This window comes from Puma concolor, chromosome A1, assembly GCF_028749965.1.
Source record: "Puma concolor isolate L17-30 chromosome A1, mPumCon1.1.hap2, whole genome shotgun sequence".
In the NCBI taxonomy this organism is placed as follows: Eukaryota; Metazoa; Chordata; class Mammalia; order Carnivora; family Felidae; genus Puma; species Puma concolor.
Genome location: NC_141667.1, coordinates 121,289,966 through 121,305,033, shown reverse-complemented (window position 1 = coordinate 121,305,033; position 15,068 = coordinate 121,289,966).

Sequence of the window (15,068 nt, the reverse complement as noted above, 5' to 3'; positions counted from 1 at the left end):
TAATTGCAAAAATCAAATACACTCTTGAAGATATGCTATCATTCAGAATATTTTTGAGAAACTTTATCAACAAAGATTCAGTTTTATACACAGAATTATCAGGGCTTCTATTATCCCTCATCTTTTAACATGGAAATCATTTACTATCTCATTTAGCAAATATATATCAAAGGTCCATATGTCCCAGGCACTGTAGTAAGCACTGAGTAAATTGCAATGAGCAGGATATACATGGTACCTTCCATAGTGGAGCTGTTGTTGTAATGGAAGCAATCACCCACAAAAATGTTAAGAAAGAAATAAATTGGACATCAGATATTTGTGTTATGATGAAAATAAAGGAGGGCGATATTCTTTCTCTTTTTTGGGGGGGCTATTTATTTTTGAGAGAAAGAGGCATAGCGTGAGCAGGGGAGGGGCAGAGGGGGAGGGAGACACAGAATCTGAAGCAGGCTCCTGGCTCAGAGCTGTCGACATAGAGCCTGATGCGGGGCTCGAACTCATGAACCGTGAAACTATGACGTGAGCTGGATTCAGATGCTTAAATGACTGAGCCACCCAGGTGCCCCAGTAGGGTGAGTAGGAATAATATGGTGAGTAAGTACTTGGTTGTGGCATTGTTATTCCTTCGGTTCAAATCCTGGCTTCATGCCCCACTGGCTTCCTGACCTTGATAAAGCTACAAAATCTAATTCCCTATTTTTGTCATCTGTAAAATGGGCATATTAATATTACCAATCTCAAACAGTTGTTAAAAAAACAAAACAAAACTGTCCACTCCTAACATCTCCCTTAGAATCAAGCACAGAATTTTGAAAGTTTTACTAAGTGTTCTTAAAGAAATTTCTATCTTGGTGTTGTAAAAAACAGGGATCTGGATTAGAGTCTGTAAGTTGTTCTTTAGTTTTTATTCTAAATCACCCAATAACACAGATTAAAATGGGAAGCGAGAAAGAAACGACCTTCACAATTACCACTGTTTCCTATATCTTATGAGAAAATAGCATCTGGAGGACTGAGAACAGGAATGAGGGAAATTGTCTCAGAGCTTATGTAGAAAGACAGGTAGAATTTCTGGCAGGCAGAGATATTTCTAAGTGAACAGTTGTGTAGGGGTGCCTGGGTAGCTCAGTCAGTTGAGCGTCTGACTCTTGATTTCAGCTCAGCTCATGATCTTATGGTTTGTGGGATTGAGCTTGGACAGCACGGAGCGTGCTTGGGATTCTCTCCCTCTCTTTTTGCCCCTCCCCTGCACATGTGCGTGCTCATTCTCTCTCTCTCTCTCTCTCTCTCTCTCTCTGTCTCTCTCTCTCTCTCTCAAAATAAACAAATAAAGAAAATTGTGTAGTTAGGAGATAACAGTCTCACAAAAGGGAGAGGTGGGTTCTATGGCTGAAGGAGGTTCCTTTATTCAGTATTTACTGAGAATACTACACGCAGGGAGGATACAGAATGAACCAGACTGGCAAGTTCTCTCCCTCCCGGAGCCTGCACTCTTGTGGGGAAGACAAACAATACACAAGTACATAAACACTCAGCAATTAGTGAAGAAATAAAGATCACTGCACACACTAAAAATAATCTGAAGAGAGTAAGCAGGGCAGTGGGACAGACCAGGACCATAAAAGGGCTTTGCAGGAATTCGAGTGGATGAGTGAGCCATCTTTTGCATATTTTTCTTTAGCTTCTGCACGGATAATGTACTGGGCAGAGACGAGAAGAGAAGCAGGGGGGCCTCTAGCAGCAGGAGGCTACTGGAGTGGGCCCAGGGAGACATGATGGTGGCCTGGACCAAGGTGGTGAGGATGCGGAGGAGAGAGACAGGTGGGCAGATGAGTCAGCTCGAACAGGAAAAGCAGGCACAAAGGCAGATATAACAAAAGGCAACAGAAGGGGAACTTAGATCGGAAAGAACACTCCAGGTCATTCTGGCCCAAACCCTTCATTTGTGCAGATGAGGAAACGCCATCCGAGGAGGGTGAGGTGGCTTGCCATTGTCTCAGCAACGCGCCCAGCCGCTGAGCCTCCTGACCTCCCATCCAGGACAACTTCTTCTATCCACCATGCTGGAAAACCACAACTGGGGGAGGTACAAGCAGGCAGGGAAGAAAAAGCACAGAAACATGAGGGAAGGAGGAAGAGGGAGGAAAGACAGAGGGGCAGTTGAGGGCCAAAGAAAATGAGGGCTGTCCCAATGGAATGGGAAGAAAATGACAGCAGGTGAACTAAAAGGCTGAGAGCAGGGCAGGGAGGGGAGTGCAGGGGAGGACCCGGACCTTGTTGCTGGGAGTATTTAGGGCTGATGGTTTCCAGTTGAGGTTTGGGTTACTAGACCATTGCCTGGCTCACTGCAGCTGTCAGGCACCAGCAGCAGCAGTTGGGGGCAGCTGCCCGCACCACCTGAGCCACAGGAACAACGGCAAGGAAGCGCAGATGGGCAGGAAGTTGCCCTGGGTCAGAGCCAGATCAGCCCGGATCACGGCGTTCTTGCCCACCTCTTGGGATGCCGAGTCTTCCCGAGGCAGCCCAGAGAACAGAACTGTTTTTTTCTCATCACCATCACCATCATCATCATCAGTCACTGTTGTCCTCATGTTCCCATTCCTCTGGGGCAGGCAGAGTGCTGGGCGCTTCACATACGTCTCTCTCTTTCATTCTCACAAAAACCTTGGAGGGAGGGAGCTACTACCTCCCCAGGTTTGCAGATAAAGAAACGAAGCTCAAATACCTTGCGTAAAACCATCTCAGGGCCAGGAAGTGGCAGCGAGCCTCTGCTGTCATTTTCTCTGGCTTAAGGAAACAGGGGGACCCTGCCTAGACTTTGCAAGAGGTGGTGGCATGCACAGAAGCGGACTGGGGCTTCCTCGCCTCCCACACATGGAGGCCGCCTGCCCTGGGAAGACAGGGCTAATGGGGCTAGGCGAGCCTTTGCTCCTCCAACCTCCCATCCGGTCCCCTCTGATGTCCTCTCCTCACAATGAATGCTCAGCTCCACAGCTCCACAGGCAGCTTACAGAACGCTAACAGAGCTTTCCCTTAGGGTTTTTCGCCCTGTTTCATCGTTTAAAATGTACAACTACTGGCCTTCTCCTTTTCCTTCAACCCCCTTTCAAATATCACTCCTATGAAGGTTTTACTTCTCTCCAGGCAAAGTAAATCACCTCCTCCTTGGTGCCCTCATATTCTTGCAGTTTGGTCTGAAGCACCTGTGTGCCTCCATCATACGATGGGTTTCTCGAGGAGAGGAATTATATTTTACTCGTTTCTCTATCCTTGGCACTGAGCACGGTGCCTGGCATGATGGAAGCGGTTGATAAACATTAACTAAGCTGAAAAGCAAAAAGTGGCAAGGACAACTCTTGGGGCCACTATAAATCGGCTGTTTCCCACCATGTTTCTTTAACTTAAATGGGGGAAGCTACTGTCATTTCCATGAGCACCGCCCTATTTTTTCCATCGGGTGGAAGATTAAAGCAGGTAGCATATGCATTTCTTTTTGGGAGAGTAACTAATACAAGTATTTTATAAGGACATTAGTGATAAAATTGACCTTTTCTTATTCCAAACTGCCATTCTGTAAGGAAAAAAACAACAACATACGTATGTGTATACATATATGTATATGTATGCTTTTTTACTTTGAATACTTTTATTTCAGGTTTTTGCTCCACAGGCAATAGAAATAAAGTGACCGATTATAACACAAAGAATTAGCACAGCTATAACTAGTTTTTGTGGCAAATGTTATACGGCACATGACACTGACACACTTTCACATGTTACTATATGTAGTATTATTGTAAATTCACTTGAGTTCTGACATTTCACTATGAACTGAAACTTCAGAGATAGCACCATTTTCACTGACACGCACTGAAGATGAAAACGCACTCTCTTTCCCTCATCTATCCTTGCCTTGTTCTTTACTAGAAATAGAGACATGGGAAAAAATAAAACCGGAAATGGCAGCAAGCACGCTGAAATCACAACTTAGACACATGACGATAATCCATGACCACTACATCCGTCAACCGTTCACCCCGAGTGGGAGCTCACTTGGACTCAGACAGCAAAGCGGGGGCAGTCCGAGGGCTGTGTGCAATTGCCAACCCACCCTTTAAATTCTACCTCCTTTTCTCCCACTCAACATATTGGGGCAAAAATATGCAAGGATGGTCTCATTATACAGGCAACTTTCAATCTTCCCTCACTATACTTAAAAGGACTTCATCTTTAAAGCCAATAATACTGAATTTCTTTATTCCTCCTTCTACAATCATGGATCCCTCTAATTTTCCTCTTTTGGTCTTAAGGCCTCTTGATTACCTGAGGCCCACCCACATAAACCAAGACAATTTCCCCATCTTAGAGTCAGTTGATGAACAATCTTAATTCCATATGCAAACTAAATTCTGCTGTGCCATGCAATCTGACAGAGTTGCAGGTCCTGAGAATTATCACATGGACATCTTTGGGGGAAGACCTATTATTCTGTCTACCAAGTGTACTTTGTCACTTGAACCCCAAAGAAAGACTTTTCATGTCCAAAGTCTCTCAGGTCATTAATTAACAAATATCTAGTATACTAAGGTCACAGGAAATAAAGTGACCTAAAAATAATTTGTATTCCTGTATACTAGTAACACACAATTGAAAAATGAACTTAATACCATTTGCAATAGCATACAAAAATATCAAACACCTTGGGGCGCCTGGGTGGCGCAGTCGGTTAAGCGTCCGACTTCAGCCAGGTCACGATCTCGCGGTCCGTGAGTTCGAGCCCCGCGTCGGGCTCTGGGCTGATGGCTCAGAGCCTGGAGCCTGTTTCCGATTCTGTGTCTCCCTCTCTCTCTGCCCCTCCCCCGTTCATGCTCTGTCTCTCTCTGTCCCCAAAATAAATAAACGTTGAAAAAAAAAATATCAAACACCTAGGAATAAATTAACAAACGGCATGCTAAAATCACTGAAAACTATAAAACAGTACCGAGAGAAGATAAAGAAGACCTTTGAAAAAATGGAGGACTGTACTATGTTCATGGATTATAAGACTCAGTATTGTTAAGATAGCAATATCCCTAAACTGATCTACTGATTCAATCTAGTTGCAATAAAAATGTCAACAAGACGTTTATTAGAAATTGGCAAATTTCTAATGGGTCTAATTCTAAAATGTGCAAAACATTCACAATAGGACCTATTTGTCATTTACGGTCAATCATAAAGAAGTTCAGTTGAAAAAAAATTATGAGCTTCTTCTATGTTCCAGTAAGTGGAGTAAAAAAGAGAAAGTGTTTGCATAACGAAATAAGCCAGCTCTGGGTTCAAACCCCAGCTCTTTTATATATACTTCCCCATTCTCAGCAGCTTATCAGAATCTTCTGGGGAGAAAGCATGTGGATAGTTTGAAAAGGAATTCATGGAAGCTTGAGTACAACTCTCCACTGACCCCATCCCTCATCAACCACCTAGATAGGAAAGCAGTGTTTTAAGTGAATCCTTCAAGTAATGCTATGCTGTTAGGTTTGTAACAGCAAACAGGTTTGACCGACCCGTATCTCTCACTTAAGTGGTTGTAAGAGACCGTGGAGAATACTACATTTACCCAAGCTCATTATGTTTCAAAAAGGAAAAGAGAGGCCCAAATGGGGTGAAGTGGCTTGCTCGAGATCACACAAATATCAAGGTAACCTATTATTTATCAAAGTTCGACCAGCCAGGCCTAAATACCTAAGTTTGAATACAGATCCCAGATCTGCCACCAACCAGCCATGTAACTTGAGGGAGAACCTCTGAAATCCAAATCCCTTACCTGAAACCATGGAGGAAAATGACATCAATTTTTTAGAGATACTTTGAGGATTAATAAGATACTTGTAAAGTGCCCAGCAAATTGCTTGACATAGAGGATACTCAATAATTGTTTCTCTTTTTTCTTTCCCTCTCTGCCCTCTATACTGAGCTGACCTCTCCTTAAATATGTACTCCAACGTGTGCATCACTTAAAACTTTTGTTGTATACAGAATTCTATTCTGTTCAGGTTAACCCACAGAAAGGGAGATAACCTGTTAAAAAGATACAAGAGTATCAGGAAGACCACAAAGTCAGTAACTTAGTCAGGCTTGGGGAAACCACCTGAACCAGAAGCCATAAACCTGAAACTAATGTAACATTGTGGGTCAACTACACTTAGAAACAAAACAAAACAAAACCACCTTTCTTTTTCATATCTCTTCTCTGCTGGTTTCTGCATCTGCTCCCTCCGCCCCTCTCTTCTGCTTCTTAATAAATATGGTAACAGAAGATGGAAATTCTACAACTGACTTCTTCCATTTACCAGCCCAGACTCAATCATATTATCTTAGTCCCAACTCCAGATTCCTGGAAAAAAGGATTTGTTTGGCTAGCGGTAGGGTGGGCCGGTAGAGTCATGTAGTACAAAATGGCTGTCAGGGCCCCACCACTCATGGTGAAAAGAACAGTTATAGGGGTTATGTTAGGTTTGGCAGAGACTCCTAAAACTCTACTACAATATGCTAGTAACCTTTTGGTAGATATGTGAGAAGAATCCTTGTCCCTATTTGAAAGACTTCCATCTTAACATATAGCTTAGAGAGGTATTGCCACAATGGCAATGTCCTGTGTATGAGTGTTGGTACACTGAAGATTTAGACTTTATCCATTTCTAAAACTCCCTGTTGATTTTTTAAATATCCAGAGCCATGGCCATAGAACACATTTTCTCAAGACTCTCCTTGACTTAGTCATGAGAAAGGTGAGATCAGATACTCTTGCCCTGAAAACCTAGGCTTATGGAAAAACTTCTCAAGAGAATCAGCTCATTTCAGCACAGGACTGGCTCTAAAATAAGAGTCTCTTTGATGGAGTTGCTATGAAAAGCTGCCATGAAATGTACTATATCAAGAAAAATATTTGCTTAATATTTTTATGTTATTCAATAGCTATTCTCAGAGTCCAGTTTTTAGAAACTCTCCAGCTCAGCACTCTGGTTTTCTGCTTATATACATGACTGCATTCTAATGAATGAATTACATATGAGCTAATTATAGAAAACCATTTTTTTTTTTTTTTTTTTTGCAGGATTTAGCATGGTCCTTTACTGGCAAAACCAATCACCTCTCCAAGTTTTAGATTTCATTAATTTTCTCCTTAATTAAAACCACTGATTTTAGCGGAAAATTAAATAAACCACACATTTTTATAATAGATGTAAGCTTAGGCTATGCAAATACCCAAGAGTCATGCATTACTTCAAGTACTTCCTCGGTTCATCACCGGTAAAACACAACACAACAAAACAAAACACTTAACACAAGTCTCCTTTATCCCAAATGATGGCAGTTCTGTTTTGGAGATTTATTAATAGTAAGCAGAAAAATACTGCTCAGAAGTTTTAAGCTCACTTCTTAACTAGGCCATTCTTATCCATAGGCTCTCGCATGTTAGGAAAAACCTGAATTGGTTGAAATTGCAAAGGATGTGTATCTAAGGTACAGATTGTTGCCAACTTAGAAATACGGACACTGTTGAGGTCAAGCTCGAAGCCTCACATTGTCATGGGGATGTGTGAGGATGCAGGGCTGGATGTGAAGAGAGTTACATAAAAGAAGCAGGATCCATGCCCCTTGCTTTTGCTTTGCATAGTGAAGTGAAAAGCCCACATAAGAGATTGTGCGTGTTCCCCATTTTTCCAGACTGGATCAACCCAGCAGACTCTATGAATTCACTGCTTCCTTTCTTTTCTGTTAGCTCCTCCTTGGAGAGCATCTACAGTCCTATCAAAGAGAGAAGTGATTTCAAGCAAATCCACTCTAAGATGTGAATTTATAATGGCTGCTGAGCACACAGCCCTTCTTCCCAACATACTATTGGGAGATGAACAGTTAAAGGCTTGTGCAGAGGGATCTGGTAGGCTGTATATACATCAACTCTTTTTCCCTAATGTGCAAACCTTTATCTTTAGGAATTTAACTTGAGAATGTTTGCTTGAGTGTATCAGAGTTTTTACTGTAACACTGTTTTTAAAAGGAGATAAAAACTTAAGAACAAAGTTAGGAGTCCATAATTAGGGCAATAGCTAAATAAATTATAATACATCAATATGATGGAGTTTTAAGTGGTCAGTAAAAAGAATGCAGTAAAACTATGTGTTAGAACATGGGAAATGTCCACAACACTTTTCATAAATAAAAAAAGCAAAAACAGTACATATACTATGTAATTAAAAAAAAAACAATATATTTCTGTGGACTAATATTACACATAAAATCCAAAAAGGTTATGCAACAAACTTAACAGCAAAAAGTGGTAGGTCTACTACGGATGGTAATAAAACTTTTTACTTCATATACTCCGATATCGTTTAAATTTCCTACCATTAGAAGACATTGTTTTATAATTAAAAAAATAAACATGGTTAGGTACAGAATTTCAGTTTGGAATGATTAAAAAGTTCTGGAGATTGATGGTGCTGATGTGTGCATGACAATGTGAATGTGTTAATGCCACTGAATAACACACTTAAAAATGGTTGAGATGGTAAACATATGTTAAGTATATCTTACTACAATAAAAATAATATGGTGTTCACACCTGTCATAATGGCTAACATTAACAACTCAGACAACAACAGATGTTGGCAAGGATGCGGAGAAAGAGGATCTCTTTTGCACTGCTGGGGGGAATGCAAACTGGTGCAGCCATTCTGGAAAACAGCATGGAGGTTCCTCAAAAAATTAAAAATAGAACTACTCTATGACCCAGCAATTGCACTACTAGGTATTTATCCAACAGATACAGGTGTGCTGTTTAGAAGGGGCACATGCGCCCCAATGTTTATAGCAGCACTATCAACAATAGCCAAAGTATGGAAAGAGCCCAAATGTCCATCGATGGATGAATGGGTAAAGAAGATGTGATGTACATATATACAATGGAGTATTACTCGGCAATCAAAAAGAATGAAATCTTGCCATTTGCAATTACGTGGATGGAACTAGAGTGTATTATGCTAAGCAAAATTAGTCAGAGAAAGACAAATATCATATGATTTCACTCCTATGAGGACTTTAAGATACAAAACATATTTTTTTATATCATCTTAAGTTTTAAGATGAACATAAGGGAAGGGAAGCAAAAATAATATAAAAACAGGTAGAGGGACAAAACATAAACTGTTAAATATAAAGAACAAACAGAGGGTTGCCGAAGGGGATGTGGGAGGTGGGATGAGCTAAATGGGCAATGGGCATTAAAGAATCTACTCCTGAAATCATTATTGCACACTATGCTGACTAACTTGGATGGAAATTTAAAAAAAAAATTAAAAAAAGTAATATGGTAGACTTCTTAAGGGCATCTCCATTACATAAGAAGTAGGCAGTTGTGTGGCCTTAAAAACAAGGGTGGTTAGTGACCCTGAACCTGTTTGTAAAGCACCCTGGATATACTGCCAATAAATTGGAAGGGATAGGGTCTCTAGAGCAACAGATGATGTCCTCCAGCAATTAGGATAGGACATAGGTTACCTTTAGTTGTGAGAATCGTGGGAGGGTTCCCTCTGGTAAAGTAGATATTTAGGGGGAGGCACTTCTTAATATTTCTAAAGTCATATCATCATGACCACACCCCATTCCCCACATCAGTAATGACTTTTTCTCTTCAAGCGGAGTGTGATGAGAATAATGTAATATGTTAATGCCTTTGTACACAGCTGCCTAAACATTTATCTTACTAGACCTGTGTCAGAATGCCTTAAGAGGCTACATTACATTTGCAACCATTTAATTGTATGAAATTGTAACTTTCAAGCCTGCATATGCCACATTTGACACGAATCGGTTACCATTATTATAAGATAGAAATAAATAAGAGTCCAAGGCAAGTTTATACTTACACTATCAAAGAGCATCTTTAATTTTAAGTGACTCAGTCAATAAACATTTATTGAGTGCCTACTGTATGAACTAGGAAGGCATACAAAGAAGTATGTGGTGCATTGCAGTACAATGCAAGTGCCTAAGTTTAAGGTGCTTACACCTTTAGAGGAAATAACTAATGCACAAAGGAGTGGACTGAATTCCCAGTTGAACTGAACAGAATTGGGTTGACTTGTATTAGATTGATTTAGACTGAATTGGATACTTTCTGGTTTGATACAACACACATTTAACACCTGCTAAAATACCCCACTGAGCAAGGTAGTGACGATTTGAAAAGGAGAATCAAATGTTAATAAAACTTGCTCTCTCTCCTCCAAGATTCACAACTGAAGAGCCAGCAAGAAAGAACTAACCCAAATGCAGGTCATGCTGTAACAATGATATAATAAACTTACCAACATAAATTGTGAAGGGGGACTGAATTCAATCTGTGGTAATCACACATAAAAGAGGTGAACATGGAAAAAGAATGGGGTGGCGGGTGGGATATTTAGGTTGTGAGAACAGCTTGAGCAAAGGCCTGGAGCAGGGAATGTGCCAGAGTGTTCAGGGAACCGAGAGTGGTTCATTTCATCTGGAGCACAGCATGTAGTAGAGAGGACAAGACTCTCTGCAGGAGATAAATTAGGGGAAGGAGACTGCGGCCAGAACCTTGAGGCACTTGTGAGGAATCACCGAGTCCAGGGGCTGCAGAAGTTGGAGGGAACTTAGTGATCTACTAGCAGAGTTTTCATCTACAGCAAGCCATCACCTCTCCCCCAGGTTATGGCACCAGTTTTTAACTTTTCTTTCCAGTCCTGCTCTGACCTCCTCTTATCCTTCCCCCACATACCAAGAGTGGTCTTTTGGAGACTGCAAATCAAATTGTGTCACATTTCTGCCCAGAATCTTTCCTTTGTTTCCCTCTCTCTTAAAGGAAGTTCAAAATGTTAACATGACCTCAAGGCCATGCAGGGTAGAGACTCTGACTCTCTGGCCTCATCTTGTACAAAGGCACCCCATCTCTCCCATAATGCTTCAGTCCACCTGAACTACTCCTCTTGATCCCAGACTACTCTGCAGTATCTCTGTGACAATTACAATCCTGGAAAAAGAGCAAGTGGTCAATACATAGATATAGAATAAAGTAGGTAATGCATGCATGAATGAATGAATCAACTGCCTCTACAAGATTCACCTCAAGTATAATTAATCCCTTATGGAAATCCTAGAGGGGCAAGAGAGTACCCATTCTTCCTGGAGAGCAAAAGACAAATGGGCACAGATAGAGAAAGATCCTGAGGAAAGTGCGGGGGGGGGGGGGGGGGCTTTAGAGCAGGAACGGGGGCATCACTAAACTGACCTTCCATGGAGTTCAGATTGGGCAAGAGGGGTCAGAAGGTGGATATAGCCTCAGAGCACAGCGAAGGCTGACCGGGATCCAAGGAAGTGTGAGAGACACGTGTTCATGAGATTGTGAGTGAAGAGGGATTCGGAAAATCATCATCACAGGAGAGAAGACCTGCTTGAGGCTGGACTGCCATGTGGACACGTTGGAGAAGGAAGTCATAGGAATCAAGGTCAATAAATTGTTGGACCAACAGTTGAGATCACCAAGGATGATAGCTCATCACTGTATCCTTTTAATGATATGTTTAATTGTAATCCCGCATTTTCTGGTGGCTACGTGCTATTGTTTATTTTCTACCACAACAAACTAGATCATAATCTCCCAGGGCAGGGACCAGGTATGTTTCAGTGTAATACCTAGTGTCTGTCATAGTCAGAGATATTCAATAAATATTTGGAGAATAAGTGAATGATTGAATGAATGAATGCCTACCTGCACATCACTTCTTCTCCACTATCCTTTTCAATTTGAAGGTGACCTTGCTTATAGTAGTTGTGTGGTATGGGCGTAAAAACCCTGGATAGTGGAGGGACATAGCTGTGAAAACAGTTTTAGCAAGCTGTTAAACTCTAGATTATGTACAGTTGTTTGTATTTTTCTTTAGTTGTTTAATTTATTCTCTCCACTCTGAAAGTGTGCGTACTTCAAGAGCAAGAGCCAAGTCCTATATAATACTTCATTTCTATCCTCAGGGTATCCAACATAACGCTGGAAAAATAATAAGTAGATAGTTAGCAGCCTTGAGAGGAGGTTTCTAGTTAAACAGACTTTTGTGGTCATGCAGACATGCCTCTATCAGTGATCTTTGTTCTTACTCGGTTTTCTCATCTGCAAAATAAGGACAAAAACCAGCATATAGTTTGTAGGGTTGATGTACAGCTTAAATGTGATAATGCATAAAACTTTTATCGGTGCCATGCACTTTGCCTCCATAAATGGTAGCTAAAGATTTAAAAAAACCTATCTGTTGTTTGGACTGTATAAGCTGCAGATGCATTTAGAGTTTGCCATTGTTTCCAACAGTGACACTCTCATGCTCTTCTTGGAACCATTGCTAATAGGAACATTCTCTTTCCTGGTTTGCTTCAGCAGCAGGGATTCTTGACCCCAAGGCTATTCTTCCTCAAAGGCAGGTAGGTCTGCCTGCTCTCTCAGGGGGGCTCATGATGGCAGGGGCTGACCTGGGTGCACGGCCCCATGCTGCCCTCTGGCGGCAGGACTGTGGGCTGCCCCTTTCCTACTTTGCACTTTGCCAGTACTACACTGATACTAAGGTACCAATAAACTATAGAAAGAGACACCCTTAAGGAGATTCCCTGAGATTACAAGTAGCGTGAGGGGGTGCAATGCACTGACTGCTCAGTGTTTCCTAGTTCCTCTTATTGCCGTGTGCCCACCTCCACTCAGGGGATGGTGATAAAGAGGTACAATCCGCCCCAAGGAGAACTTAATATCCTCAAGAGTTCTACGATCTTGAGGCTCAGTTGAGGTGATTCAGAGACTGTGAGAGTGACACTGTCTCCCATAAGATCACATAGCTAAACTATAACTTTGGCCTTCTTAAGTCTTAACATGACGGCCACCTGCCAGATCACTTTTGCTTGTAATGAAAAAGTCAAGGTGCTCACCATAAAATGTAACTTCTTCTAGGAAGCCTTCAGCATTGCCTCAGTTGTAATTAATCTAAATGGCCACAGGAGACCCAAAAGCCATATTCATTTCTTCCCTTTCCCTCATCTTCATGTCCAATACATAAGCAGACCCTTTGGTTTTCCATATTATGTATGCTATTCTGCACGTCATCTGGTACTGCACAGCACCACTCACCATCTGTGGCCTAGACCACTACGGCTGTCTGCTAATGGCTTTCTGCTTTCTCTCTCTTCCCATCAGCTGAAACGAGTGGCAGTCAGCTCACAGAGGAGCCCTGCTTAAGACCCTTCTCATTGCATTTGCAGTAAAGCAGCGCTTCACCAAGGTCTACACATCTCTGTGGGACTCCAGTCTCATCACATACCTGCGCCTTCTCGGCTGTGCACATTCCTACCAACCTGATCCCTCTTCAGCGCCTCCAAGGTTGCCTTTGTCCTTGCTGGTCTCTCTGCCTGGAACATTCTTCCCTGTACTGCTCTCGTGGCTGGCTCTTTCTCTTCCTTCCTCTCAGCTTCCTTCCTCTCACCTCCTAGGCCTGCAGTAATCACCCTACCTAAAGCTGCCTTTCTCCCCACTGTTCTCCTGCTCTCATTACTCTTGGTCATGTCTCTCCTAACTTCCTTCATAGCAGTGATCACTACTTGAAATTGTCTTCTTTATTTGTTTAAGGAACGCTCTCCATTAGCAGTAACTTCCAGGACAGCAGAGTACTTGCTTTCCCACTGCTGTATTCTGAGTGTCTCATACATAGTGGATGCTCAAAAAAAGTGCTTGTTGTGAGGAGAACAGCACTTTATATCTCACGGCATTGGCTAACTTTCCATAACTTGCAGCTGCTTCCCTGCCGTGTCCAACCACATGGAATCATCCTCATCAGGATGGGCTCTTGTGTTGCTTGAATGAGTAAATGAGCACGTCTAAGGGATCTCATTTTCCCCATAGCATTCTCTGTGTGCGTGTTTATACATACATAGACCAAATTTTGTATATTTACACAAAATCACATACCTTCTTCCATGTAATTTACAACAGTCAGTGAATTTGTATTCCTTCTCTTATTCATCACTGTGAGCCATGGTAACAAAATTTAACAGTAGTAAATGCCATCCTGTTACATTAATACAAACTTGATATGTTTATTTGGTGATGGTTTCTCCCCAAAAGGAGGCATTCAGGAATTATTTCCAAGAAAAATAACTGAATAGGGAAAGAGACAGCAGTTGCCATTAAAATTAAAACCAGAAATCATTTTGTGTGTGTTATTCTTCTCTGGTTCCACCTCCAGCCATGACTGGAAACAGGCCCTTAAGGGTGAGTAATAGGAATGCATGTCACAAGAGTCAGAAATAATGAACCAATATCTCAGAAACGCAGCCACCAACAGCAAGAAGGCTGAGTGTGAAAATACGCACATGTGAAGAAATAAACGTCCCAGTAATGAAATACTCAGGCCCATCATAAAGTGTACACCCAGCGTCATGTCTTACTTTTGACTCAGCAACAAAAATCTGGTCCCACCAGAGTGAAATTTCGGTGTGATCTGGTCCATGGTGCTGAGTCACCTGCCTGGGGGAAGCTATAGACATTTGGCATTTTCGAAGGCAGCAGCAAGCTAGCAGAATTAAAGTCTGGTTCACTAAGCACTCAACTGCTCTCTCGAGAGCAGACCCGCTTTCTCATTTTTTTTTTTTCCAACGTTTATTTATTTTTGGGACAGAGAGAGACAGAGCATGAACGGGGGAGGGGCAGAGAGAGAGGGAGACACAGAATCGGAAACAGGCTCCAGGCTCTGAGCCATCAGCCCAGAGCCTGACGCGGGGCTCGAACTCACAGACCGCGAGATCGTGACCTGGCTGAAGTCGGACGCTTAACCGACTGCGCCACCCAGGCGCCCCGACCCGCTTTCTCAAATGCACACCATTCACTCTCTCTGCACCATCTCGCTTCTATCTGTTCATCCTTCTGGGTGGCATATGCCCAGTGGACAGAAGGTCAACTGGCAGGGGAGGGAATGAGAATGAATGACATTCTCCTAGATTTGTTCATCGCTTCGAATTACCCTATT